Genomic DNA, 5,229 nt, shown 5'->3' on the forward strand with positions numbered 1-5,229 from the left:
GCATCAGTGTGCTTGTAAGTTTTGAAGTACAAATGCTCAGTGTGATAGGTCTCATAATTCTGCACCCACCCCAGTCCAAGAATGCAGAAATCCACAGTTGAATTCTCTGGCATCTACAGTTTAAACCATTTCGAGTTATTAGCACAATTGGGAAAGCTCTCCAGCAAACTGAGAGAGTGTTGCCAGTCAGAATAAACAGCGCAAGGACAGACTGGTCAGTCAGTGAGTCTTTCTCAGCTGTTTTCATGAGCATCACTCTGCCACTGTCTTCCAAAGTAGCAAGAAAAATTGTTGTGGCTGTTCTGTGTGCCATTGCAGCTTATCAAAAAATCCATCGTAACATCCCTATTTTTAGTTTTGTTAACCAGTCACTGTAGTCAAAACTATCCTGTTACAGAGATTCTGCATCTTCCCTGGCCATTTTGTTCCATTCTCCGAAAAATGAATGATACATATACAGCTATCTGGCAAATCCATGGCTGCATTAAAGTTTTTAAGCATGGTTCTCCTGCATCTGTACAGTTCTGTCCCTTGGATCAGACTAATGAATGACAAATGAAGCCTTGAGAATGTGCCCTCTCTGCCTGAGCTCTGTAGGATGTCCTTTTTGAAATGTGCTTAGAGACAAGCTATACATTGTCATGACATGTGTTTTTAAAGTAAGTGCATATGAACTATCCACTCTTGTTTTGAAAAGTAACCAACTTGAAGAAGGCCCTGCTGAACTTCTCTTACTGCTATTTGCCCACGATACTGTTCACATCAAGGCTAGAAAATATCTGGCTCTCCAGATGTTATTGCAAGTCTCATCATCCCTCAGCTTTGGCAATGCCAGGCATGGAGTTGGTGGTCAACAATATCTGAAGACTCACATGACCCTGGCTTACTTTAAGACAGTGGTTCCCAAACTTTGGACCCCTATATATTTTGGACTTCAGGTTCCAGAATTACTAACGGGTGGCCAATCTGGCTGGGATGTCTAGGAGTTGAAATTCAAGACACCTGTTGGATCAGAGTGTGGGAACCACTGCTCTAAGAAGCACTACTGAGAGTAAATAGTGATAGGGAGAGCATGGGAGACTACTTTCTTAAGAGATTCCAAGAGGGAGGAAGCAGTTAGTAAGGTCAGTCGATGTGTTCAGCTGAGGAGATCAGGCAGCAATTTGTGAGGATCATTCAAGGAATGCACATTTGTTTCCTATATAATGACCACAGCAGGAATGTCATGCCATTGGGTTTTCCGCAGTTGCTAAAACAACCTAAGCAGATCTTGCATTGTGGTTGAAGAGAACATGAAGGCTGCAGAATCTGAAGTCCAGCATTTGATAGTAGAGTATACAGTAGTCATAAATGGTGGAACATCTGTCTTATTCCTCCCTCCTTTGAATTCTGGAGGCAATTCATGCAGAAACATTGACATCTTTCAATGGCTGGTCTTTTACTAGAGTGACAGTCCAGGACATATGACCGGGCTATGAATTTAGCCTATGTTTCCCACTCTATTCTCCAAAATGTGATCTTTCGGCATGCTTGGAATGCTTTTTTGGGGTGTGGGTTCACTGAGAAAGATTGGGGGGAGCTGTTTCACTCTCTGGAGAAACACAAAAGAGGGGCGTCCGTCCCTCTTCAGCAGTGCAAACAATGGTCCATGCCAAAGGCATTCTGGGTGCCGCCCCACTTCCTGTTCGGAGCAGCATTCCGACCATGAAGTCACCACAGAAACGGCCAGCCCAACATGTTCTGGAATGTAGCCTCTGCATTCCCCACATTCAAGGGCTTGAAAGCAAAGGGAGAGGCAGAGCCAAGGCCCTTTGCCAGAAGATTTTGCCTAAAGAAGCCCTGCAAACAACAAAGACAACTCTCTCTGCTTGTGCAAGTCCTTGACTTGTAAACGTCAGGCATATATATCTTAAACTGCAAACCTGGAATGGTTTTATACCTTGGTAACTGGAGAGTCACCAGGGTTCAAATTCTGGCTTGGCCAGGAAAAGCCACTCGGTGGCCTTGGGCAAGTCACACTCTCTCAGCCTCAGAGGGAGGCAAAGGCAAATCCCCTCTGAACAAATCTTGCCAAGAAAATCCTGTGATAGTCTTAGAGTCACTATCAGTCAAAAACAACTTGAAGGCACAGAGCAGCAAACCTCCAACTCTCCTGATTCCTTCTTCTCCCAGTTTCCTCTGTTGTCCTCAGCATACATTTCAGTTGCTGCAAACTGAGTTAAAAGTGCAAAAGGAGTTTGCACTTGATTAACTCGGCAGAGAGTTCCCAGTAGATTCAGGCAGAAGCAAACTGCTGCAGCTTCTAGCTATTCTGTTCTTCTGTCTTGATAATGCTTGTCTTCTGATGTTGTTTGGCCACATGTGTCCAAGTTTTTCACTGGAGCCTTGAGGAGAAGTGGGAAAGAAATAACGTTGTTTTGCAGGGTATATGCAAGGGGTTTACTGGCGGCTGTGTTTTTGAATCCATTTTGTCACTGTATGCACAAAGAAGGTCACACCACACTCTTTGATGGCTCACTAGTGTACTGCTCCAGTCCCACCTGAATCTGCCCCCCAACAAAATGCACATATAAGCAAAAGAGACCTGAGATTAATCTGGGTCAAAGTCTTGATCTGTCCCTCTTTCTGGCTTTTGAGCTCATGAACACCTCTCCTGCCTTATCAGATCCCTTTGGTATTTTGTCTTTAACATTGAACTTTCGTCATTGCGCCTGTTCAGTTCGGTCTTCATTGCAACCAAATCTGCACTGAGGGCAATTTGCAGTCCAAGACACCCTCTGGGATAGTCCAATACCCATCCAAAATCCACCAAACAGTGATGCCTTTATTGACCAACCAAAAAGCACAATATACACGTTGCAAGCTTTTGAAGCTTCACAGGCTTCTTGGGCTTCTTTGGATTATTATTTGGGTGTCGTTGGATTTGCTATATGGCTATCCCCTAGCACAAAGTCACCATAACAAAGTTGGCTTGAAGGCACGTAGTAGGGACAACAACAAATCATTAACCTGTCTCTGTGTGCGCATAGGCACATGCAATTGTGAATGGGAAGAGGCCATAAAATGCAACTTGTTCCCGGAGGGAAGGAACCCGCAATGAGATAGAGTATGCGACACTTTGTCTGATGTTTACAAGCTAAACACAGAGTGGCCATGCCTAGCGCCAATACCCCCCATTGTTATTTCGCCCCAAACCCTTATTCACGAAGGGTGCATTGACTTTTTAACCTGGTCCTCCTACCTACCTCCATCCCCCTTTACCTTTGCCATAGTACCTCCCTGCTTCAGCCTCTTCTTTTGCCTCTGGCTGATTCTTTTTATTCAGTGTTGACAAGAGGAGGAGGACAGGTGGATTCCAGCACGTCCTCAAGGGCCCCTTCTCTTATCTCCTTGCTCTGTCTGCCTGCCTCTGCCTTCGCCTTTCTGATCTTCAAAATAAGGGCTATTGGAGAAGGAGGAGGAGGAGAGTTTATCCTTCCAATCAGTCTGGTTTCATGGATGAGCCCTTTGGTTCTTCAAGTCAAATGTTTGCTCACCTGTCTGTGCACATAAAGCAAAGTGGGAAAGAAAGGGATTACTTTTCACCTGCCTTTTCTATGGTGTGTACAAATTGTGGCTTTCCCTCCCTAAGGAGTTAAGGCTGACTCCCCGCACCCCTTAGTTTTGTTTCCCATTCTTTATTTCATTGATGTGCCATCTTTCTCCCCCAATGGGAGGTTGAGGGCATGAATTAAAACCTAATTGTAACAAGATTCCAAAGATATAGCCATGTTAGTCTGTAGAATCAGTATGTAGAGAGGGCTTGTAGCACCTTTGAGAGTAAGCGAAAGAAAGAAGTCGGCAGCATGAGGTTTCGTAGACTTCAGTCTACTTCCTCAGATGCATTTGGTGAATGCAAATACATATGATGAAGTAGACTTAAGTCTATGAAAGCTGGGAGGTTTCCAGGAAAGAAAAAAGAAAGAAACAATGAACAATTGGGCATAAATTTAAAACAGGCCGCAGCAGTTTGCTTTTGCCGGAGCCTTTTGGGAAAGGCCAGGTTCTGATTCTTATTGACTGTGAGCTTCTTTTGCACTTTGAACTCAATTTGCAGGAACTGAAGTTGGAAGAGGACAAAGGAGATGGGAAAGAAAGTCAAGGAAGATTTACAATTGAACATTAAGAAAGCAAAAATAATGGCTGCAGGTGATGCACGTAACTTTAAAGTAGAGAACGAAAACAATGAAATAGTTAAATGTTTATTTAATAATATTTATTTAGTCATTCATTAGAATGGAGACTGCAGTCAAGAAATCAGAAGAAGACTGGAAAGGCAGCTATGAAGGACCTAGATAAAATCCTCAAGTATAAAGATAGAGCATTTGAATACCAATGTCACGTTTGACCATGCCATCATATTTCCAGTTTCTATGTATGGTTATGAAAACTGGATTAGGAAGAAAATCATCTTAATTTGAAATGTGGTGCTAGAGGATAGTTCTACAGATAACCTAGACTACTAAAAAGATACATAAATGGGTCCTAGAGCAAATCAAGGCCGAATTCTCCCTATAAGTCAAAACGACTAAACTGAGACTGTTGTACTTTGGACATATGACAAGAAGACATGATTCACTAGGAATGACAATAATTCTTGGGAAAGGTAGAAGGCATAGAAAAAGAGGAAGAGAAGACCCCATTACAGGTGGATGAAGGAAACCACAGCCCTGAGTTTGCAAGACCTCAGCAAGGATGTTGATAAGAGGTTGACTTGGAGGTCTCTCATAGCATTGCCATACATTGGAGTCAATGTGACGCCAGTTAACAATGACAATCACACCTTCTCCCCTCCTCCAGCCCAGACAGGTCATACTGATGCTGCCAGATCATGGGGACAAATGTCTCTCATATGTCAACATATGATGTGATCTCATCAGGATGGAGGTCCATCTTGTCCTCCCTTCCACAAAGCCTTCTGGAGACAATGACTCAGTGAATGGAACTTTTCCTGGGCAGCCCCACCTGCCTTCCTAAACTCCTTCTTATTTTCCTCTCCTGGGCCGGCTAATCCCCTTGGCTTGGCTTCTTGGCACGTCCTTCCTTGACTGGGCTGCTGGAGTTTCGTATGCAGTTAAGGATCTAGTTCAAGAGGTCGGTTAAAGCAAATCCCCCTAAACCTTGGACTGGCTTGTGACAGATGCAATGCCACAGTTATCAGGCAGTCCTTGGAATTTGCGATAAGGCAAT

This window comes from Sceloporus occidentalis, unplaced genomic scaffold, assembly GCF_023333645.1.
Source record: "Sceloporus occidentalis isolate IW3139 unplaced genomic scaffold, rSceOcc1.0.p SCAF_9, whole genome shotgun sequence".
NCBI classification, from domain to species: domain Eukaryota; kingdom Metazoa; phylum Chordata; class Lepidosauria; order Squamata; family Phrynosomatidae; genus Sceloporus; species Sceloporus occidentalis.